General features: G+C 46.4%; 1 protein-coding gene, 1 long non-coding RNA gene and 1 other non-coding gene across 9 annotated transcripts in view; 1 reads left to right on the forward strand and 2 right to left on the reverse strand.

Moving 5' to 3' along the window:
- The window catches only part of LOC147270334 (NACHT, LRR and PYD domains-containing protein 3-like), a 32976-nt gene extending 28795 nt beyond the window's left edge, over positions 1 to 4181 (reverse strand). For all 5 annotated transcript variants that reach the window (XR_015109809.1, XR_015109741.1, XM_086184073.1 and 2 more), the window contains exon 1: positions 4100 to 4181. The gene's annotated coding sequence lies outside the window, so the exon portion shown is untranslated. The remainder of the gene's footprint in view (positions 1 to 4099) is intronic.
- Positions 811 to 5566, forward strand: LOC147270335 (uncharacterized). 3 transcript variants are annotated; one of them, XR_015110151.1, is made up of 3 exons: positions 811 to 853; positions 3631 to 4141; positions 4265 to 5566. It is a non-coding gene; the product is annotated as an uncharacterized LOC147270335 (long non-coding RNA). The 3 variants fall into 3 exon arrangements; XR_015110078.1 differs by having other exon boundaries at positions 816 to 853; positions 3634 to 4141; XR_015110215.1 differs by having other exon boundaries at positions 816 to 853; positions 4034 to 4141.
- An 18521-nt stretch (positions 5567 to 24087) lies between these two features.
- trnaq-uug (transfer RNA glutamine (anticodon UUG)) lies at positions 24088 to 24159 on the reverse strand. Its single transcript has one exon. It is a non-coding gene; the product is annotated as a tRNA-Gln (tRNA).
- Between the last annotated feature and the right edge of the window lie 836 nt (positions 24160 to 24995).

Below are 24995 nucleotides of genomic sequence, written 5' to 3' on the forward strand. Positions count from 1 at the left end.
GCCCAAAAATAGTGCGACCATTTTTGTGTTGAGATATTCCATTGTCGTCTGCCGCTTATTCCTTACTAGTCAGGGTCGCGGGGTGGGGGGGTGGAGCCTATCCCAGCATCTACAGGTGAGAGGCGGGGTTCACCCTGGACAGGTCGCCAGTCCATCGCAGGACCAACATACAGAGACAAACAACCATTCTCACTCACAGTCACACCTACAGTCAATTTAGAGTATCAATCAGCCTCGTCCCCTCTTGATGTCTTTGGACTGTGGAGGAAGCTGGAGTACCAGAGAGAACCTGTGACAGTCTAGACCCCACTGTCACTGTTTGTCCCTAACCCACCTCAATAAGTGCACAATTGTTTGGTGGGATAACATGGACAAACCCGGAAACAACCAGCAACATTAAAGGACATTTACTCAACAAAACCATGCATCAAACAAATTACAACCTTCTCCCTCACCAGGGCTCTGAACTGGATCCTAAAAGAGTCAGGGTGGGGCTGGAGCCTTTAAGTAGGCGTCGAAGGCTACGCCCAAATTGGGGCGAACCATTCCCTGTCCGGAGACAGGGGAACTCGAACAGTACATGGACATGTGAATGGGTTTGGTCAATGAAGGACACTGGACATTTGTTTATTGCAAAGTAGCAGATATATATGGTCACTGAAGGACATGGTGTTTCTTTGCTGTATGTTAAGGTACACAGAACAATTTGGGAAAACAATACAACTCCCCTTAACTGGTCTTTGGTCTGTCTGGTGGGAGGGGCCATGAGAGTATATAAGGGGTGAGAGTGGGCTTACAAGGCAGTCTGCTGTTAACTCTGCTGGGGTGAGGTGCTCATTGCTGAGGTCCAGAGGTGAATATTGTTTCTCAAAAGTTCTATTGTTTCCAAGTTATGATGTTCTTTCTATTGATTAAGCTAAGAGTAAACCATGGTTGATATGCACATTGACTTATTCTTGTTGAAAGTATTGACTGCTAAAACATAGAATATGCATATTTGATTTATTCTTGAAAGTATAATGCTAAAACATAGAATGTATGCGTTTGATCGTTAAATATTTTGATTTGTATCTGAGGTATTATGCTTTTGTTTGCGCTCGTTGTTTAGTTTTGATTATTTTTATTACAGACCTCTGGTCCCTTCTGTATATAGCTGCTTTATTACATTTGTGTATCACAACTGGGGAAATAAATATTGTTACAACTTATGCAACTCTGTCGTGTTTTGCCATCAATGGTTTAATGTCTGGGTCTCACACTACCCATAACCGTGTCCGGGGTGTGACATTTGGTGGCAGTGGTGGGATCCAGATATTAAACCACTGATGGCAAAACACGACAGAGTTGCATAAGTTGTAACAATATTTATTTCCCCAGTTGTGATACACAAATGTAATAAAGCAGCTATATACAGAAGGGACCAGACAGGAACAGGGAGAACATGGAGACTCCACACAGAAAGATCCTGTGCTGGAGCCAGGACTCGAACCCGGAACCTTCTTGCTGTGAGGCCACAGTGCTGACCACTGCACCACCGTGCAGCCTGTTTAGATATTCATTTAATTAAAAAAATTTTTTTTTCTTTGTTGCCAGGGTTTAATACCACCTTAATAGAGTTGAACGACATCGTTGTCATGTTCAATTTTATGTCAGTTTCGACATTGAAACATGGTGAAAATGTGCCGCATCAGGGTGGAACCTTCGTCACAGGAGCAGGTGCGCCTGGGTGGTATGCCTCAGACACGATCTGGACCATGGACATAATAAAGAGCAGACACCGCTCGGACTGCTGCGCAGCGAGAAATACGGCCACCATCTTGGTCCGGTCAAGCTCCCATACGCTCCAGTCATTCGTATGGTGATTCAGCGATGCCGGAGCACTGTGCGCCGTATTCCTGTGCCAGTGTGCGGACGGTAGCGAGCAGGGCTCAAGGGTTAACTTATCACAAGTAGGATTAAACGTTTCCTCAACATTCTACCTGATGGTAGTCACTTGAAGACAGCTGACTTATTCACAATTATAGCAACTTTGGTGTTAGCAACAGATTAGCATTCGATTGGAAAACTTTGTTTGGGAGAGAAGAAACTTGAAGGAATAAAATAAAAAGTAGGAAAGTGAACTCTTTTTTTTAAAGATTTTTTTGTATCCATCCATCCCTGTCTTTCTGTCTTGCCTCCAGCAGATCTGAGACTCCTCAGGATGACCCGGCAGCCACAAAAATACTACTTTAAGCATTACAGTACGTGTTTGCTCAGTTTATAGTACTATTTATAGTATACTATTAATACTAATAGTATTCATTGTACTATGACAACAAATTGAATATTATCTCATATGTTCTTGGGGGTCTGCACGGTGGTGCAGTGGTTAGCACTGTGGCCTCACAGCAAGAAGGTTCTGGGTTGGAGTCCCGGCTCCAGCATAGGATCTTTCTGTGTGAGTCTCCATGTTCTCCCTGTGCCTGTGTGGGTTCTCTCTGGTACTCCGGCTTCCTCCCACCTTCCAACGACATGCAATTTGGGGACAAGGCTGATTGATTCTATAAATTGACCGTAGGTGTGAGTGTGAATGGTTGTTCGTCTCTGTATGTTGGCCCTGTGATGGACTGGTGACCTGTCCAGGGTGAACACCGCCTCTTGCCCATAGGTGATGGGATAGGCTCCAGCCCCCCCGCGACCCTTAATGTGTAGGAATAAGCAGATGATGATGGATGGATGTTCTTAGGTTTAACTTGAAATTGTGCAATTTTTGGATATGTAGGCTCTATATTTGTGGGTATTTCTTCAATTTTCCAATTATTAAAGTAGACAGTCTGCTTCTATATGACATTATTAGTGTGTGTATACAGATAGATCTATAAAATTAAACAAAATCAAATAAATATATATTAAATTAGCCAATTAAAATGGCCAGTTTTTAATAATCACTGAGACGTAGCAGGAACCAGCTCTAACCTAGTTATCCTTGATTAATTATGTTACTATGGCATCTACAGCCACTGCCGGCATCTTCTAAAATATTATTTGATTCATTATGAGTGTTTGAAAACGCCAAAAAGTTATGGCCTCCATCATGAATCTTTGAATGACTTTTGTAGAGGAAAAAATAGCGTAGTATTGAGCGAACTATGATTCATTTAATGCGCTGAGACTTCATTGCGCCGGTTAAACAGCGGTGCAGAGTGAGGCGGGCGACCGGACCAAGTTGGCGGCAGCATTTCTCGACAGCGCCCATTCGTGGTAGCGGCGGATGCGGGATCTACTCTTTACTATGTCCATGATCTGGACGATGAACGGGCTGCTGTGTGTCTTCATTGTTGCTGTGTTTCACAGAACAGTTTGTGACTCTGGTCCCAACCTGGGACCAGAGTCACAAACGTATCACCATGACAACCTGACTATCAGACTGTTGGTGTCATCACCTTCTGATGGAGAACAGAATCTCCATGAAGCAGCGAGTGCAGGTGAAGGAACCAGCAGCTCTGACTTTGGAAAGGTCTCAGTCTAACATTCCTACTCGGAATGTTGATCCAAGCATCAGGAAACTCTGATGGTTCGGATCAGATTCCAGGTTTGAGTCTCAGCTTCACTCCTCCAACAGCTCAGAATCATAAACTCAGGCTTTTCTAGCAGCTGCTCCGCCTCCAGGACCTCAAACAGCAACACTGAATGATGCTGTGGTCAGGACCCTCTTTCATGTCTGGATGAGACACAGCGGCTGTCCCTCAACTCCAGTGTGAAGTCTGGCATGTTAAGATCCGGTTGGACCCGTTCACTCTCCCTGCATTCTTCCCTGATGATGCAACATGAGAAACCAAGCGCTGCTGGTTTGCTGTGAACGTTCCCGCTGACGCTCGTTGTGAACCAGCTAGAATCCCACCTTCACACCTCCTGATGGAGACGGTTCAGCTGGACACTCAAGCAGGGAGCCGACTCAGTCAGAGGGATCCTGTTGGTCTGGGGGGTTCCCACCTGCTGAACTCAACCTGCACACTCGTTCAATGGTTCTTTTCTTCCCCCTCCTTTAATTCAGTTAGCGGTTCAAGACAAACAGGTGACCGACATGGACAGACATGTCCATTAATCATGGCCTTCATACCTGGATCAGAGAGACGCTGCTCCTTCTCCCTCCTCAGTCCAGGTGTTTATGTGCATTTGATCTGGCGTCGCTTCCTCATAACCACAAGTCAACGAGAACAACCTGAAAACCAGTCAGGCCACAGGCAGAAACCAGTTACATGCAGTTGTCCCATCTCTCCACTAGATGGTGCTGCCTGCCTCTATGATGGCTCCAGATCAGATGGATCCCAGCAGCAGCAGTTGAGTTCCTGTCCCTGCTTCAACACTTCCAGACCTTCATGAGGTCACATCAAGTTCTTCCAGGATTCACTGAGAGACGTCTTTGAACAGCTGCAGCTTGTCTCTGTCCAGGGTCTCATCATCATCTCCCAGTTTTCCTCCTGCTCCCCCATTCAGACCTGAACTGCCATCAATATTATTCATGTTGTTATCTGACTGAAGTCTTTACACATCAGAGGTGCCACCCTTGGGCCATGCTGGGGTCGTCCCTTTGGTTCGCTTCTCCCACTTTTCAGAAATTTCTAACCTTTGTTTTAAAAGCTCAGGGTTCTTCACCCCGATTAGGACGGTTGATACGATACTCATTTTACAAGTTGCACCTTTAACCTGTTCTTCTATTGGCACTTGAAATAAAAGACAAGAGGAAAAACATGAACGTCTGTGCAGGAGTCCAGGTGAGCACGGGGGGACTATTTTTAACTTTCTGTGTCTGTGTATCTTCTGGGCTGGTTGCCAAGCTATTAGTCAACTGTACTACAATACCCACACACACCTTAGTCACGCCCACTGACCATTCCCACCAATCACAGCTGGAGGAGCCAGGAGGCGTTTCCCCTTCAGTCATACACACCTCTCCTTTCACTCGTTCAGGTTCCTTTCCCTCCTTTCACTCTGACTCCTCCATCAGAACTGGGCAACAACAACTCCTCTATCTGTGCTGCAGCCTGGCCTTTTGTCCACTTCAACCTCTCCCTCCTCACCCGTCCAGCCCTCCTCTCACACCCTCACTCTTACCTCCAACTTTGGAACTCCAACATGGAGCGACACAAGATCTTCAGAAGAAGTGCAGGTTATAGATTTGCTAGATGAAACAGTTTCCATGAACAAAGGGTTCACATTGATGGAATAAAGTACAAGAATTCTTTGATTTAAAACAAATGCATGACCAGTTTTGTGTGAAGGGGAAACATGAATTAGACTTGAACAAAACGTGGTCCAGATGTAGAACTGCAGCAGTGTTGAACCCAGGTCTGACTGCTAGAGGACCAACAGAGCCCATCAAGCTCTGTGTACTGGAACGTGGAGTTTAGTTCCTTTCACACAGCACTGCTCTCTCTCTGCTCCTCTCAGCCACACTCCTGGATGAAGCTCAGTCACACCACACATATGAACACTCACAAACACACAAGGACACACACTCACCAACACTAAACATGAACAAACACAACCTGGTCAGCCTGAGTCAGGTCTGCTCAGGTGTCCTCAGTCAGGGGGGACTGGACCCAAGCATTTCTTTGGTTTTTATTGTGTGTCCTTATTCTGAGGGATGTTTCCCTCTCTATGTTCAGGAGGTTTATGGGACTTGCTGGTATTTTCAACTGAATGGTTTACTGGAAGCTGGAGTGACTGATCAGACCAGTCACTCCAGGAAACCTCCTTTAAATGCTGTCAGAGAGGGAGAGCCGTCTGCTGGTGGTGGTGTTCATTCCTCAGTGGGAGACTCTATGGTTGATGTTCTACTACCCTCTGGTGGTGAGGCAGTGGGGATGCAGGTGATCTGCTGGTCTGGTTGAACGTGAGTGGACAGAAACCTTGTTGAGGTGACTGGGAGTTCCTGACTGTGGTGAGCTGCCTTGCTTCTCCTCAGGTCTTCATGGTGGCTTTCTGCTGGACTGTTGTTGAAGGGAACATGGCATCGTATCATTTTCAGCTCTGACATCTGGACAGTGGACAGATGTGACATCATCATGGTCTCACTGCCTGCTTTGTTCATGGATCAATGGAACGTTGTGTTGGAACCTTTATTGTAGAACTGCTATGAGCTGAGAGCTCAGTGTTGTTGGAACAACGCAGCTCCACATGGGACTGATGTGATGAAGAGGTTTTTATTGAGCTGAAGCTGGAGAGCAACAATCAAAATGGAGCAGCAAACATTCTGATGGCAACGTTTACAGAGGAAAACTGTTGCAGAGTTCAGAGTCCCAGTGAGTCAGGTCAGGACTGGGAACACTGGTCTCTCCTCAGCACCTCTGACACTGGAGTCTGGGAGCCCTGGGTGGCCTCACAGCTCACCCAGCCCACCTTCCTCCACTGGTCTGCGGGGAGCCTCAGGGTGCTGCTCCAGCTGTAGAGGCCGTCCTTCTCCAGCACCCTGGGGCTCCTGCTCTCCTCCCCGCCGCCGCTGCTGCTGCCGTCCACCTTCCAGGCCAGACTCCAGTCTGAAGGGAAGCCCTTGTTGGCCAACAACACCAGCGTGACCCTCCCCTGCTGCAGCTCCTGGCTGGAGGGGGGCAGCACCGTTAGGGAGGGAGGGACATCACCTAGAAGACACCGCTCAGATTAGAGGACAGGCTAGCTGTCAATCAAATCCTGCTGCTAGGACACCAGGACTGTGAGAGCAGATTTCCTCTTGAAGGAGTTTCTGTCAGATGTTTCTCTGCTCCAGCAGTCACTCACTCACACATTGTTTCACTTCCCTTCAAGAAGCGGCTCAGAAAGAGTCCTCACCGCCCAAATAGAAGCAGGACCCTGACAATGGAGGAAAGCCCCTTTGGCAGCAGCTCCACTTTGAAAACTGCCATCAACTAAAGCTTCTCTGTTCAGTCATGAAGATGAAGAACAAAGAAACCCCACACATTCAAATCTCCCTGATTCAGTACCATGGGGACAATGTTTACTTTGTCCTGTTACCAGGAGGAGGGATTTACCTGTGGCTGAGCATCAAAGGCAGCTTCAAGGAGCCAGAAATGCCCTTATTTGGACATGACTTTGTCGAAGGACTCCCCTGAAATTCAAGGCCCTGAATGGGAAAGTATTTACAAACCTGGTAACTTAAACAACAAACCAGTCAAACCACAGCTACCAGTTTAAACTTCAGACTTGGAGGTTCATGTTCATGGTCGACTTCCAAAACTTGACTTCAGAATTCTTTGAACCCAGAATTTTTTTACTCTTTGATTTCAGAATTTTGTCTTTGATGTCATCGTGATACAATGGACCAAACCTCTAGATTTGATATTCTACTGCCCTCTGTTCACTGTTATGCAGATGACACACAACCTTGCTTGTCGATGGAGCCAGACGACACAAGCCAGTTTACTCATCTGCAAGACTGCCTGAAAGACATTAAATCCTGGATGTCTTCTAACTTCTTAATGCTAAATTCAGATAAAACTGAGGTCATCGTGTTTGGACCTAAACACCTCAGGGACACACTCTTGAATCGGATCTCTACTCTAGATGGCATCACCCTAACTCCGAGTACAACTGCAAGGAACCTTGGGGTCATTTTTGACCAGGACCTTTCCTTCAGCTCCCACATAAAGCATGTGACTAGGACCGCCTTCTTCCATCTGCAAAGTATCGTTAAGATTAGGAACATCCTTTCCCAGAGTGATGCTGAAAAACTGGTCCATGCATTTATCACTTCTAGGCTGGACTACTGCAACTCTCTCCTGTCAGGATGTCCTAAATACTCCCTAAAGAGTCTCCAGCTGGTCCAGAACGCTGCAGCCAGGGTTCTGACAGGAGTTAAGAAGAGAGAACACATCTCTCCACTTTAGCTTCTCTCCACTGGCTTCCTGTAGGATCTTGCCTCCATTGGGTCAACGGACTGCTCAAGTTTAGCGTACATACACAGCAAATGTATATGTGCTGTTGTTAAATTTCTGAAGTGTACCATTATTACTTTCAATCTGTAATAATTGTGACCGCTTGTGATCGTTGTATCAGGCTTTGAGTAGTGTAATGCAATTTCGCCTTGGGCTCGATCCCTTGGTGACAAATAAAACACTCAAATACTCAAATAGAATCGACTTCAAAGTCCTTCTGCTGACTTATAAGGCTCTCAATGATAAAGCTCCATCCTATTTGAAAGAGCTCATTAGTCCCTACTGTCCGACCAGAGCACTCCGCTCCCAGAATGCAGGTCTTTTAGTGATTCCCAGTATCTCTAAAAACAGACTGGGAGGTAGAGCCTTTAGTGACCGGGCTCCTCTGCTGTGGAACCAGCTCTCTCCATGGGTCAGAGAGGCAGACACTTTAACTACGTTTAAGTCCAGGCTTAAGACTTTCCTTTATGACAGAGCCTTCAGTTAGGACTGGTTCAGGTAGCTCTGAACCATTGATAGCTATGCTGCTACAGGCTTAGACTGCTGGGGGACACATCAGGTTACATGGAGCCCTTCCCTCCTCTCCTCTCCTCTCCCCCTCTCTCCTCCTCTCCTCCCCACACATTTTTGGAACTGTCACTACCACTACTTGTTGCACTTTGTAGTTTGGCCTTGGTGTCTCGCAGTCTCTCTGTGTTTCCACAGATCCACCAGAGCCCCAACCGCCGCCTGCATCGCCCCCCCCCCTTATTCCCTACTGTTACACCGGCCTGCGCTCCCCTTCCATGAACCAGTCTGCCATCCAGTCCCCCATCAAGCTGGCTTGCTCTCCCTGCCTCCCCTTCCAGAAGCTTCCTTCTTCAGCTGTTATTAACATTTCCGTGTTTCCCACATTTTGTATTGTAAACTGTTTTCTTGTCTGTAACAACATCTACTGCACGTCTGTCCGTCCTGGGTGAGGGATCCTCCTCTGTTGCTCACCCTGAGGTTTCTCAGATTTTTCCCTGTTAAAAGGGTTTTCTATGGAGTTTTTCCTCAGTCGATGTGAGGGTCTAAGGGCAGAGGATGTTGTTATGATGCCATGTGAAGCCCTTTGAGACAAACTGTTGGTGAAAATGGGCTCTACAAATAAAATCGCCTTACCTTGTGACATTCAGGACATTTTTGGAGCCTCTTGTTGGATTTTGCCACAGAGAATCAGAGCCAATCAAAAGCCTGGTGGACTTTAACATGGAGGACTGAACAAGTCAAGAAAGCATCAGTTTGACCTTCACAGGTGTTTCTGTTCCTGTCTCAATGCTGTAGAAAGAGCCTGAGGAGCTCAGAGGGTAGAGCATCAGACTTTTAATGTGAGGGTCCAGGGTTCAAGTCCCTGTTCAGGTGCTGTGGAGGTTCTAGTGTTTGACAACATGGTACTGGATGAAGTTTAGTGTTGAACAAACTGTCATCATCAAAAGTAGAAGTGTTCTTGTCTTGCCACTGTGAGACTGTTGCTAGAAAAGTGACCAATAATAATTTCATGTGGCATGCAATTAACAAAAGACCTACATTGATGGTCGAGGGGTCTGGAACCTATCCCAGCATCTACAGGTCAGAGGCAGGGTTCACCCTGGACAGGTTGCCAGTCCATTGCAGGGCCAACATACAGAGACGAACAACCATTCATACCTACGGTCAATTTAGAGTGTCCAATCAGCCTCATCCCAAATTACACATCTTTGGACGGTGGGAAGGAGCTGGAGTACCAGAGAGAACCCACGCATGAACGGGGAGAAGATGCAGATTCTGCACCTGAGCCTGGACTCAAACCCAGAACCTTCTTGCTGTGAGGCCACAGTGCTAACCACTGCACCATCATGCCGCCGTGGTCTCATATACTTTTCTCAATTGTGTTTCTTTCATGTCCTCCTGAGATCAAACACAGAATTCTAGTTACTGTCAAAGCCCTGATGACATCGTCAGGAATTCTGACTTTGATCTGGAGACTCTTGCTTTAATCTGAATTTGATCTGACTAATGTTTTAGTTTAGGTTGCATGATGCTGACCACCTCATTTCTCCTGATGGACTGGTGACCTGTCCAGGGTGAACCCTGCCTCTTGAACAATGTCACCTGGGATCGCCCCCCCCCCCCCCCATGACCCTTAAAGGACAACAACAGAAAGTGGATGGAGGGATGGACTCAACACTGAAATCAGCTGATCTGACCCACATTCTAATGTTTCCTGTCCCTCTTTAGGAGTCAATGAGAATAGTAGTGTATATAATAATGTATATCCAACCTTGTAGTATCTTTCCAAAGCTTTGAGTATTTCTTCTTGTTTCTACTTGTAGTTTTAGTGTCTGGATCTTTTCTTTTGATGTCCTGCTGTCTGCTCTTTGCTTTTGGAGCTTCCTTCAACAACTACCAGGCCTCCTGGGTACTGTAGGAAACATGGTCAAGTTCTTCTGACTTCTCCAGGAACGTCCTGCTCTCATTGGTCTGTCTTCATTTTGACTCCTCCCACTGCCACAATGACCAGCCTTTATACTCTTGGTGACTGGGGCCCTGGTTGCTGCAGGCCTCAACACCAGCCTGTGGTTGTGAGCAGGGCAGAACAGAACTGACAGTATCTCCCATGCAGGACCATGCAGGACCTGGTGAAGAGTGATCCTCCACCAGGCAGCACAGTCAGCAGCAGCCATTTTGTTCCACTAGAATCAAGTATGATAGTGACAGACTGGTGAGTACTTGCTAACTGACACTTCCTGTTTTTACTGCTATTCTTCCATGAATGTGCTCATGTTGGCTGCTCCCCAACCACAGTTTCAAAGCCATGATGACATCTTTCATCAACAATCAGACTTATTTTTTCTCTATTTGGACAAATAAGGTTTCAACTGACACGGCTGGCCAACGTCCTGGAGTTCATTCAGCCTGGAGAACCAGGTGCTGGTTCCTTCTTTTACCAGGCAGGAACGGGCAGCAGATCCAAGATCAGTAGGTGCGGATGTCTGCTTTGACTGGTAGGAGGAAAGAGAGCAGGAGAGCTGGTCAGAAACAAAGACAGATCATGAAGAAGGAGTGCTGTATTCTGCCAGCACATGCTAGTGACAGTCAGAGATCAGGAGTCTCAGCAGGGAAAGATTCATCTCTTATTTCAGAGGATAGTTGGACGTTCACTGGAAGACAGTGACGTGTGGTGAGGTTCATGGCTGGTGAGGCACCGACTCCATCACAATCAGATCTGTCAACATATGAAAAAAAACCTGCATTTAATAATAAAAACAGTCAAAAAATGTTCTCCATGTTTTGGCTTCTGTCTGCCACAGCTTCTTCAGCGCTCTGGATACTTTAGCGTGAACCTCCTGCTTCCATTGAAAATCCAATTTAGAAAATTGTTTTAGCTTAGAAATGTAATCCTCCATTGTGACATTACGGCCACTCAGGAGAAAAAAAATAAGGCAAGGCAAGGCAAGGCAATTTTATTTGTATAGCCCGTTTTCACAAACAGTTTGTCTCAAAGGGCTTCACATGGCATCATACCAACATCCTCTGCCCTTAGACCCTCACATCGACTGAGGAAAAACTCCATAGAAAACCCTTTTAACAGGGAAAAATCTGAGAAACCTCAGGGTGAGCAACAGAGGAGGGATCCCTCACCCAGGACGGACAGACGTGCAGTAGATGTTGTTACAGACAAGAAAACAGTTTACAATACAAAATGTGAGAAACACGGAAATGTTAATAACAGCTGAAGAAGGAAGCTTCTGGAAGGGGAGGCAGGGAGAGCAAGCCAGCTTGATGGGGGACTGGATGGCAGACTGGTTCATGGAAGGGGAGCGCAGGCCGGTGTAACAGTAGGGAATAAGAGGGGGGGGGGCGATGCAGGCGGCGGTTGGGGCTCTGGTGGATCTGTGGAAACACAGAGAGACTGCGAGACACCAAGGCCAAACTACAAAGTGCAACAAGTAGTGGTAGTGACAGTTCCAAAAATGTGCAGGGAGGAGAGGAGGAGAGAGGGGGAGAGGAGAGGAGAGGAGGGAAGGGCTCCATGTAACCTGATGTGTCCCCCAGCAGTCTAAGCCTATAGCAGCATAGCTATCAATGGTTCAGAGCTACCTGAACCAGTCCTAACTGAAGGCTCTGTCATAGAGGAAGGTCTTAAGCCTGGACTTAAACGTAGTTAAAGTGTCTGCCTCTCTGACCCATGGAGAGAGCTGGTTCCACAGTAGAGGAGCCCGGTAACTAAAGGCTCTACCTCCCAGTCTGTTTTTATTGATACTGGGAATCACTAAAAGACCTGCATTCTGGGAGCGGAGTGCTCTGGTCGGACAGTAGGGACTAATGAGCTCTTTCAAATAGGATGGAGCTTTATCATTGAGAGCCTTATAAGTCAGCAGAAGGACTTTGAAGTCGATTCTCGATCCTACAGGAAGCCAGTGGAGAGAAGCTAAAGTGGGAGAGATGTGTTCTCTCTTCTTAACTCCCATCAAAACCCTCGCTGCAGCGTTCTGGACCAGCTGGAGACTCTTTAGGGAGTATTTAGGACATCCTGACAGGAGAGAGTTGCAGTAGTCCAGCCGAGAAGTGATAAATGCATGCACCAGTTTTTCAGCATCACTCTGGGAAAGGATGTTCCTAATCTTAACGATACTTTGCAGATGGAAGAAGGCGGTCCTAGTCACATGCTTTATGTGGGAGCTGAAGGAAAGGTCCTGGTCAAAAATGACCTCAAGGTTCCTTGCAGTTGTACTCGAAGTTAGGGTGATGCCATCTAGAGTAGAGATCCGATTCAAGAGTGTGTCCCTGTGGTGTTTAGGTCCAAAAATGATTACAATAACTGAATGACTGCACTTGACTTTCCTAACAGTAAATTGTAGTTCGCTGTCACTTCTTCTTCTGCAGCGGACCGGAGGAGGCGCAAGCAGAATCCCTGGGCTCACTAGCGCCTCCTCCATGAGGCAGGAGAACTGCGTGCCTCACCCAGCACCTTTTCGCAGCCGTTTTATGATCGCTCAGCACAAGAAACACGTTACACTCAGTGTATACAAAAACACTCTACATGATATTCACCAGCTAAACTATAGAAATGTAGTTTGTTTCGCAGAAGTATTTGAACATTTTAATAGCGCCATAGAAAGAGACAGCAATACGGGCTCCCTGCATAGCATGCAGCACAGTTAGCCGAGTCATTGAGCAATGCCTGGTGAGGCTCAGCTGCCTGGTGCCTCACCGCACGTCTCTTCTCAGTATTTGAACGATAAATATGAAAAATCTGTGATTTTGAATAAAAAATAACTTAAAACTGGTTGAGTTAAAAGCAAAATAACTTTATCGTACAAATCAAAGGAAAAATACAATAATTGCTTTTATTTTTTTCAATTTACATTTTTTTCTTTCCATGATGACGGGCGAGGCACGGCCTCACTTGCCTCCCCTGACCGCACGTCACTGACACACACACACACACACACACACACACACACACACTGAGACATGCAGCAGCTCACAGTAACTGCCTCAGTCACACAGCAGATAGACTCCTTTCTATAACAAGATAAGCAGTAGAAATGGATGGAAGTGATGATGAACTGATGAACAGGTGATTTGTCCAAAAGTCAACATCAGATTCATTTCCAATCTGTGGAGGCAGTTTCATCTTGAGGTTCCAGGTAAGAACAGCCAGCTGTGGGCTGACACACATCTCTTCAGGAGCACTTCTATGCTCCAAACTTGCCAGGTTGAATTGTGTCTGTATTCTGAGGGCAGCAGGAGGACGGAGGAGTGAGGACACACACATTTGGAACTGAGAGCAGCTGTGTGTGGGATTTCCCCAGCAAAGATGAAACCAGCTCCTTCATGCTGGCTATGAAGGCTCACAGTCACACTGACCCAGCTACAAATACTTTGATATGCAACAGACTGGTTTCTCTTCTGGTAGTTTGTTATCAACTGTTGTCACATTTAAGGATCACTTTAGACTAGAGGGTGTCCTCTTCAGATTTTGAACAGCGTAATATAGACTCTGTGGGTCCTTCTGATTGATTAATGATGACTTGTTGAAAAATTCCTACAGTCATCAGTAGGAGCAGAGCTGATGAGGAGAAATCAACTCCAGATGTTCCCAGACGGGGAAAACCTGCTCTTCCTCGCTGGTTCACCTCTGGAAACGAAACTCCAACAGATGCGCGGACCAGAGGGAGGAAACCACGGCGTTTCACTGCTTTAAATTTAGAATCTCACGCCAAGCCGGAGAAGCAGGTCCTGAATCAGTCACGTGGTCACTGCCGGCTGGCGAGGCTTCGGACGTCACCACATACGTCATCAATACGCACTTCAAAAAACGAGAAGAAGACGCGGGAAGCTTTGAACACAACAAGGAAAGAAGGAGAAGTCCGTGAACCCCCGGCCTCGGTCTTTGTCTCCTGAAGGCTGAGTGGCGCCGGTAGAACCTCAACATGTGCGCCGCGCAGCTGCTGCGGGTGTCGGTCCAGGAGCGGATCCTCGCCGCCGCTGAAGACTTCCTGCTGCAGCTGGGAGAAGGAGACTCAGCGGCTGGAGTCCCGGTGCTGAGAGCGCTGCTCACCGAGCGGCTGGCGGCGGCCGCGGAGCAGATCGTGGCTCTGCTGGAGGAAACCGTGGCGGAGTACGAGCGGGAGAACCGCCGGCAGAGGTTGCTGCTCGATGCCGTGCTGAAGCCCCGAGTCAGGCTGGACAGAGCAGGTGAGTCCCCGCAGGGACCTGCTGGGCCCCTCATTCAGTCCAGGAAGTGGAGCTGCAGCAGGGCCGGTTCTCGACGGGCATTTATAAGGGGGCAGACAGAAATGTGAAGGGGCACATGATGGCGACTGAGGCGGGAAAGGGTGTGGTGGTGTTGGGGGGGGGGGGGTAGGTGGGTCTCTGGATCACTGTTGTTGTCATGTAATTGGATTGCACTTTGTCAGACCTTCACCCTCAGACCGGTCCAACCTGGTCCCACATGAAGGCTAAAGCCCAGTTCACTCCAAGATTTTAGGCGTCAGTGACTTCCCTCCCCCAATCAGGCTGAGGCATCAATGACCACCACACTACAGTAATGAGGGTGAACAGATCCAAGACAGTGGACTGGGAGGTCGCATGCGACGTCGGTGACAAAAAGTGGACACCAGCACTGCTGGATATCAGAACTTGTGGCAGTGACGTAAACGGAGCTGCAGCCAATGACAGCAGACATGGGAGCTCTGGCAGTGGGGGAGTGACGCAGAGCCACCAACAACAATGAGGAGGGGCATGGATTCTAGGAAGGGTTCACCATATCCTTGGACACAGGATTCTTGGCTCCATGGTAGCGCACTAAGGACCTGGAGGGCTGCGTTCTGCTCCACCTCCATGTTTACAATGAAAGGGGCGTGCGCTGCGTCCAAGAGTTTCGTGGTCAGCTGTGCAGTTGGCCACGCCTCCTGACGGGGAAAATCCTGTAGTCTGAACACTCCTGTGCACCGACAAATCTTGTAGTGTGAACAGCAGCCTGATTGAGCGCCGATGGTGTGAACAGCAGGGCCTGTCGCTAACAAAAAGTAGCGTAGTTTGAACAGGGCTTGAGCTTCTGCTGGTGGAACTCTGAGGGTCCCTGAGGCCCCAAACCCCTGACCAGGAGGAGGTGGCAGTCCCTCGGGGCCAAATTAAAAAAGAAAACTAAAAAAACATTTCTGGTTCCAATTCTGAGATCAACTTACAAAATAAAGTCAGACTCGATAAGAGCTCTCAATGTAGCCGATATTTACCAAACTGAAGGGTTGGCGTTGTGTTAAACCTCTTGTTTGTCTTCTTGTCCTGTTCTCAGCTTCTTGTTTGGAGCCCCTGAACTCTGTTTGCACCTGAACAGCTCCACTCTCCTTTCTCACCAATCCACTCCTCAACAACAGCCTCCTGTTTCCCTTTGCAAACTCTAACAAACCTCCATATCCAAGTCATGTGTTCTGGACTTCTCATGGCCCAAGTTGACCAAAGTCCTCTTTCTTCGATGGAACGTGGTTTGATGGTAGGGGGTTCAGATCTGTGACAAAGCAGAGAAGGAACTCTCCCAAGATGCTGAGACACATCAATGACAGGGCTCGGAGGGAAAGAGAGGAGGTGAACCTGTCCTCTCAGTGATGCCTTTTCCAGTGGATTCTTCAGCTTCTGCAGTGAATCTGGTCCACATTCAGTTTGTGGCTCATCTGTTACTTTCTGAAGGGAGAGAGAGAGAAAGAGAAACGTCAGTCTGAGTGCAACCCAACACAGCAAAAAGCTGTGCTGGAACCTGACGGGCTACGTCCTGGCTCGTTAGGGTCCAAGCAGTGATTGATGGTGATGGAGGCAGTGGGGTTGGGAGGGGGTGTGTGTGTGTTTGTGTGTCACGAGAAGATACACACACAAACACACACACAGCGGTGTGACAGAGAGATGAGAGGAAGCTGACACTGTATCACGCACCTTTTTCAGCAGATTTTTCCGCTGCTGCAGATCATTTTGTCAACTCTTAATCCAGTAATGTTGGGAGTCCATCAGGATTTGTGGGGTTTTTAACTTCTAAAATTTTGTGGAAAAATCCCAGAGACAAACTCCACCTTCAGGAGCCAGAAAGAAGGATTGGATTGTTTTTCTGAAGGCAAAGGTGGTCCAATCCCATCCATGATCCCAGACCTGCTCAGTGCCCCCTCAGATAAAGATGGTGGATCAAATCAACAACAACAAGTCAGTAAAAGTCAAAGAGCAGGCAGCACAATGTTGGTGGGACTTGTTCTGATGATGGAGCTCCATTCTACCACCATCATGGATCAGAGACATGAGGAAAGCTGTGGAGCAGCTGAAGGTGGTTGCTGCCAGGCTGAAGACCACCAGACACATCAGGAGGACCAGGATGGTGATGCTGAAAGAGCAGCACTGACTCAGTCAGCACACACACACACACACACACACACACACACGTGTCAGCAGTCTCTCTGTCTCCTGCAGCAAGTCACATGATATCCAAATGAGTCCCGTCAGAATGAACCAATGTTACAGCAGCTTTAGGGGACAAAATCCAAAGGCAAACCTCCTGCAGACACCAGTGAAGCTCTGTTGTTTCATTTCAATGCAGTTTCAGTCCAGATCAGTGAGTCCAGAGCTGCTAGCTTGACAGCTAAACACGGAGCATCACAACACTCAGCAGGACCCTGGCTGGAGTCGTTCTGCCAGCTTGAAGTGACGTCACTCATGCAGCTCTTTGAGTGTCTCAGTGGTTCAGACCTCCAGTGCTCCAACATGAACAGGAACCTTGAAGACCATCAACCATTCATCAACAGTACAGAACAATGAGAAGAGTTTCCACTTCTAAATAAAAGGCTATCACACTGTTACTACTACAATATTACAGTATTAGAGGTTTAGAAAGTTCACCAAATTAAGAGTAAAATGATATCATAGGCATTGACTCAGCTACATGTACAATACAAATGCAGAGCCAGAAAACCTGGAGAGAACCCACGTAGGAACAGGGAGAACATGCAGACTCACACAGAAAGATCCTGTGCTTGAGCAGGGGCTCGAACCCAGAACCTTGTTGCTGTGAGGTGACAGGTTGAACCACTGCACCACTGTGCCTCCTATAATGGAAACTATACAGGCCTTTTAAAAAGTTATTTTTGTTCACTGCCCAGCCGGCCTGGGCTGGACCGGCCATTCAAGAATTGTCCCACTTTTCCCAGTGGCCAGGATGTCCCTGGACCCCACACACTGACCAGGACACTGGGAGGCGGTACTCATGCTAATGGTAGCCAGCAAGTGTCTCTGGTCTTGTTGTGTCTGTAATGAGGGCCATTGTGTTCCAACTGAGCAGGAATGTAAAAACATAGAAGATTTTAATAGCTGACGGCTATTTGGTGTTGTTAGAGTGGATAAACCTCACCTTGTGATTATGAATGGACAAAACCATTCAGTGATGGGGACCTATGACCTTTGACCTGGGTGACCCAACGTTGATCCAAGCATCTGAAGCCAGCGTTTCTGTTCCCAGTTTGCTGACTGGTTGTCAGTAGCAGGACGTCTCTTTTCATTGAGTTGATTTCTGTTTCTGTCTGTTGCTCCGCTGTTTCAGAGTCAAATGAAGAGATTTCTGATGTTGCTGTTTGTGTCCTGCAGATGTGGAGCAGCTGCTGGTGATTAAAGAAGAGGTTCCCCCTGAGCTGCAGGACCCAGAGCCCCCCCACATTAAAGAGGAGAGGGAGGAGCTCTGGACCAGTGAGGAGGGAGGGCAGCTTCAAGGGCAGCAGGAGGCTGATATCACCACGTTCCCCTTCACTCTGGTCCCTGTGAAGAGAGAAGGGGACGAAGAGAAACCTCAGTTCCCACAGCTTCATCAGAGTCTAACTGAGGAGAACTTGAAGGAAGAGTCTCTGAGCAGCAGCCCAGTTCATCCTCTGAAAACAGAAGCTGATGGAGAAGAGAGTGGAGGACCAGAACCAGAACCAGCCAGCAAGGTAGATCCAGATCCACTTGTACAACCCCAGACTGAAGACCAGATGTCAGACTCTTCTGAAGCTGAGCCTGAAGTCAGTGAGGATGATTGGGTCAGACCTGATAACACGGCCACCTCTGAGCACAAGGAACCCTTTGGCTCCAGGAGGAATTTGCTTCAGAAATTGAGACCAGGACAGGAAGTGAGTCATTGCAGCTCAAAAGAGCAAAAAGTAAAGACTGAAAGAGAATCAGAGATCATCAGGAACGTGAACTTTGGTCCTTCTGAATCTGAGACAGAAGTCAGGAAGGATGAGCGTCCCTTTAGGTGCTCAACATGCAGTAAAGATTTTAGGAACAGAAGGAGTTTGAATAATCACATGAGAACACACACTGGGGAGAAACCATTCCCATGCTCAGTTTGTGGCAGAAGATTCTCAGAAAAGGGTAATTTGAGAAGACACATGAGAAGACACACTGGAGAGAAACCATTCCCCTGCTCAGTTTGTGGCAAAAGATTCTCAGAAAAGAGAGGTCTGAAAAGACACATGAAAATGCACAATGGGGAGAAACCATTCCCCTGCTCAGTTTGTGGCACAAGATTTTCAGAAAATGGGCATCTGAAAATGCACATGAGAACTCACACAGGGGAGAAGCAATTCCCCTGCTCCATTTGTGGAAAAATGTTCTCTGTTCAAGGATATTTGAAAAGCCACATAAGAACACATACTAGAGAGAAACCATTCCTCTGCTCAATTTGTGGCACAAGATTCTCAGAAAAGAGATATCTGAAAAACCACGAGAACACACACTGGGGAGAAACCATTCCCCTGCTCACTTGGTGCTGAAAGATTCTTGATAAAGGCACAACTGAAAAAACACATAAGAACGCACACTGGGGAGAAACCATTCCCCTGCTCAGTTTGTGCTAAAAGATTCTCGGTAAAGGGACACCTGAAAAGACACATGAGAATGCACAGTGGGGAGAAACCATTTTTCCAAACTTGACACTGAAGCCATGACAAAAGAGTGGGAGACGCAGGTTGAAAGCCAATAATGAATGTATTTAACTAAAAAAAACACAACAATAAATCAAAAATGGGCCCAGGTGCTTCCAACTAGGAGGAATGAACAGCTCCCCACCCTCCAGATACCTGCTGCAACACAAGAAACATCATGAAAGACACGAGATTCTGCGTGACTTTTCTGTTAAACCTGTGTTGAGAGCTAATTTGCAGTATGCAACCAAACCAGGTTACTTTTGAATGTTGCAAAAATACATCCCTGCAATTCTTCAAAAATAATTAATAATACAAGAACACACATTTGGTTTGTTTTGCACTGGAATTGTCCTTTAAGAGCTTCACAAGCTGGGAGAAGGATTTTAAACACTACTCTGGATTTTACTGGAGGCCAGTGCAGCGAAGCTAAGATTTGCGTGATGTGCTCTCTCTTCCTAGTTTCTGTCTATGCTTCTTGTCTATGCTTTACGCTTTATTTCTATGCATGCACCTGCATTGTGGACCAGCTGCAGAGTCTTCAACCACTTGTTAGTACAGCCTGATAATAAAGTAAATAAAAATATATGATAATAAAGAGTTACAATAGAGCAGTTACATCACTAGATAATGTGTCTCTAAGGGGTTTTGGGCCAAGCACAGGAACTTCTGTCTTATCAGAGTTGAACAGTAACAAGTTATAAGTCATCCAGGCCTTCATGTCTGGAATGCATGCTTGTAGTTTGGATAACTGTTGGCCTTCATCCGGCTTTATTGATAAATATAATTGATTATCATCTGTGAAACAATGGAAATGTATGGAGTGTTTTTGAATAATATGACCTAAAGGAAGCATATATAAAGTGAAGAGTATCGGCCCCAGCACTGAACCTTGGGGAACACCGTGTTTAACTTTGGTTTGCATGGAAGATTTATCGTTAATGAGTAGGGCTGGGTTTAAAAAATCTATTTAATCCATTTGAATCAATTTTCCTTTTCATGGTTTGATATCGATTCATAAAACCCACAGATCGATTCCTAACTTGCAGAGAACAGCCTGTGTATCAACTCTGGCAGTCTCGCATGATCAGCGTTTGGCGGCAGTTTTAATGGAATGTGATCTTGCGAGAATTTACTACCAGTCAAGCAAACATGGCGGACTGAAGCACAACCCTGAAGGCACACTCGGTGAGATTAAAGGCCGATGTTTGGGTGCACTTTGGTTTTAAGGACGGAGAAAATGACGACTTGGGGGGGGGGGGCAATATGCAAACTATGCAACGGGATGGTAAAGTACTGTGGGAATACGACAAATTTCCACTTGTCAAGACATCGCCCAGCAGAAAACCAGTCGACACGGCTCAAACAACGCAGCCTGGAGCAGGTATAAGATAACCGAGGCTGTCGCAGTTTTTATATGCAAAGACATTCGACAATACCAAACATGAACGCAAGCTTAAAACAAAGCATCGAAACTTCGCTTCACTCAGCAGAGAACGTGGCATTGACTTGTGATTGTTAGACGTCAAGAGCAACAGATTCATATCTGACCATTCCAGCTCACTACATTAGCGACTGGGTCCTCGCATGCCATGTTCTTCAAACCAGAGCCGTGGAAACCAGCCACACAGCGAGAAAACTCAGCGAACTGTTATTCAGTGCAATAGGCGAGTGGAAGCTTAGGAACAAGGTGCAAGCTATCGAAACTGACAATGCAGCAAATATTGTCCGCGCTGCGGAGATTACGGGCTTGTTGCACATTGGTTGCTTTGCACACCTTCTTAATTTAGCCTCGCAAACTGCGCTGAAAGTCCCTACAGCTGCACGCTTGCTCGGCAGAGTCAGACGCATGGCTGCATTTTTTCATCGTAGCTCTACGGCGAGCCGCATCCTCAGTGAGAAGCAAAGGGTGCTGGAGCTTCCTGAGCACAAGATGGTGATTGACGTGGTGACGCGTTGGAATAGCTCACTGGAGATGCTGGACCGTTTCCTCCAGCAGCAACCAGCCATCTCAGCAGCTCTGCTGTCACCTGAAGTACGCAGAAACGAGAAAGATGTCTGCACGTTGACAGAAGTGGACGTAAGAGTCCCAGAGGATGTGGTCAAAGCCCTTCAGCCACTGAAAGCAGCTACTCTTGCCACGTCTGAGGAAAAATCCCCGACTCTGTCCATCATTGCACCCTTGCATGCACAACTGTTGGAAGAGATGCGCTGTGTCCCCCAGGATTCAACAGTCATCAAAGAGGTCAGGACAGCAGCAGACAACAACCTCAATTCAAGGTAAGCTTAAAAAGTATGTAGGTGAATGCGTGTGCATTCATGCACATTCATTTCCAATTAAATTATATTTAAGTGATCAAATATATCTTTTCAAGGTTCGTGCCTTGAAGGACAGGCTCTATGTTGCTTCAGCGTCAGACCCTCGTTTCAAGGCTCTGCCTTTCTTGTCTGATGAGGCCTGGAACCACACATTCTCCCGACTGGTGACTGGTGCTTCTGTTGTGGCACAGGCAGAGACTTCTAATGTAAGTTATTGACACAAAAAATCCTTATTTCCTACAGTTTTTGTACTTTACTGTATTCAACTCAAATTTAATTTGTCTTCATTATTTTAATATTAAGCAGTTGTATTCTGAATTGTATTCCAAGTGTCTTTCCAGATCATTTTCTTGCTATTTTCAAACAGCAAACATCTGCTTTTGGTGGAAAAGAAGAAGCTGTGCCTGATCCTGTTGAAGATGTTGCTCCACCAAAGAGACCAAAGGAATCCTCAGCACTGATGTCTCTCCTAGGGTCAGCCTACATGCGGAAAGAGACAGTTACACAGAAAACTGTATTTGAAAAGGCCCAGGATGAAATCAAAATATACATGGAAGTAACACCCATTCCACTCTCTGAGAATCCTCTCAACTGGTGGAGAACACATGCAAAGCAGGATCCCCTATTGGCCCACCAAGCAAAACGGTACCTTTGTGTACCTGGTACCAGTGTCCCGTCCGAGCGGGTTTTTTCCACCACTGGGGATGTTGTGACGGCAAAAAGGAGCTGCCTTACTCCTCAACATGTTGATCAACTCCTTTTCATGCAGAAAAATCTTACTGTCTCCAACAAGTAAGAAAAGGGATGACAGGTCTTGAAGTTTTATGGACTTAGGTTTGTGATTATTGTTCAGAAGTTTACAAGATCTTTTTTATTCGTGTGTCAAGAAAACCCTTTAAGGAGTAATTCAGAGCTGTTTAGACTTGGAAATACTTTTCTTTTTTGCATGAATGAAAAACAAACCAAACCCAAACAGGAAGTTCAGAATGCCTGGAAAACAAGATGGAATGTCACCACTTGTCTGATGGTGTTTTTCAGTTTACATTGTATGTTTCAAATATACAGACCATGTTCCAAAAAACTGAGATATTGGTGCTATTTTAATTTGCCTACATTTATTTGAGTCAACAGCTGGCTGTTAATTCTGTTCTGATGCAGTTGTCACAACCATTGTAGTGTTATTGCACAAAAGCTGTGAGACAGTTGTAGCTAAGTGAGTGTCCTGTTTATGTGTGTCATCTTTGGAGATACTTTATTTACATTGTCTATCTTGTAATTTATTTTAATTTGATTTATATTCATTCATTTTTTTGTGTTGTCAGTCACTTGGTCAGGTTTAAATAAATAAATAAATGGACGTTGAATCGGATTGAATCGTGAATTGAATTGAATCGGACCTCGGAAAATCGAATCCAATCGATTAGGAAAATCTGAATCGATACCCAGCCCTACTGACTGGTATTTGTTGTTAAACTGGACAGTTTGTCTGTTGAAGCTCTTTAAGTTGATCTGGTTGGACACAAATCTTAGCTACTAAGATGCAGCAGCAGAAGAAGCTGTCATCCACCCTGACAGTCAGAGCATCAAGTCAAGGAAACATCAACCATCTTGTAGTTCCAAACCTTCACCTGTCAGATTCAGCTACTTCTTATTGTGGGACTTTAAATTTGAACACAAACAGTGTCTAGACGCACGATGGCCCAAAAACGGCCCGCATCCCAATTGCAGATCAGCACCACACCAGACCCAGGATTGGTCCAGTTCTGATTTTACTTCAGTATTTGGCACCTTAGGATGTTCGGACCGAATCCAGTTAGTTCCACACATTTTCATTTCACCTTGGATTTTGGAGCTTTCGGGTTAAAACCTGTATTTCATGTGTGGGCCAAAACCGTCATGTGTGCACCACAGCCGGATCAGGAAGCTTTCAAATGGATCTGGCCCAAAGACTCCTGCTATCTGGGTAGTGTAGATGCCAATGTAGTGGTTGGGGAAATAGTCTCTGAGAATCCAACTTGACGGTCCTGCTAAGTGTTGTGATGCTCAAATGTTCTGTAAAATAGTTGGACCCTCAGCAGAGATGCTAGATTAGGAGTTGATGGGAGTTGTTGCAGATACCAGGGTCCAAAGTCCAGGCTTGAACCTGGTTTGTGCAGTTATTTGTCAAGCTAGCAGCGATTCTTTCCTTTTCACATCGCCGTGTCTCCTGATGACTCAGGACCAGTTGATGTCCATTTACCTGTCATGGTGACAGAGAACTTTGTCCAGCTCAACCAGGACAAAACTGAGGTCTTAATTGAAGGTGGTGGCAGCGTTGTTAGGGCCTGAGCCTCCTCCCAACCAGCCACAGCCAAGTAGCAGGAGTTGGCCATAGAAAAATGCAATTCCTCCTTCAAAGTCCGCAGTCCGAGACCTGCTGGAGGCTCCACCGAGATTTGAACTCGGATCACTGGATTCAAAGTCCAGAGTGCTAACCATTACACCATGGAACCTGTCCAAAAAAAAAAAGACATGAGTGAGAAAAATTATGGCGCTTATCATGTAGGAGGGACTACAGTGGTTGTCTGGTTTTAATTTTCACAAACATCCATCCATCCATTCATCCATTGTCTTCCGCTCATTCCTGTTAATGGTTGCAGACTCCTTTTTCAGAGCTGGAACCTTCCTCTGTGTCAGCTTCCTGTTCCCATCTCTATGTTAACGGTCAGTTTTGACCCACGTCTTCAATCAGCTGTCAAATAAACTAAAACAATTTTCTATCATGGTTCAGGTTAACAAAATCCTCATCAACTTCTCTGGTCCAATCACATTTATGTTGGCACACAGAGAACAGATCTAGAGTCAGAGCTGAGACTTCAGTCTAACCACCTTAAGATGGAGGAGAAGAAGCCCTGATTTCTGGGTCTCACAGTCTTTTTATTCTCTTGGCTCCACCCACACAGGGCAGGAGAACATCCTCATAGTGAGTCAGTATTTTTCCATGTTTAACCAAATCAGCTCTCAGTGGTTAAGAACAGGTGAGTTAGTGAGTGTGGTTCGTTCTAATCTGATGTCCAAGCTGCAGGAAACAGCAAAGCCAAACAGTACAGAAGCCTTTCAGCATTCATGCAGACTGGAAAGAGGCTGAAATGCTCCCTGCTTCTGGAAGGAGCAGAGATGGAGCCAGAAAAAACACAGAATTTACCCAGACTCTGATTTGAACTAGCAAGAGACTCAAGCTGGTCATGAAGTATGATTGGCTGCCTCTTCGTGATGTCATTCACACACACCTGTATAATCAGGATGTGAGCTGAGGGGTGGAGATCAATGAGTCCTGGAGACGTTCAAT

Source organism: Aulostomus chinensis, chromosome 1 (genome assembly GCF_037954235.1).
Source record: "Aulostomus chinensis isolate RoL2024-O1b breed Wild chromosome 1, RoL_Achi_v1.0, whole genome shotgun sequence".
Taxonomy (NCBI): domain Eukaryota; kingdom Metazoa; phylum Chordata; class Actinopteri; order Syngnathiformes; family Aulostomidae; genus Aulostomus; species Aulostomus chinensis.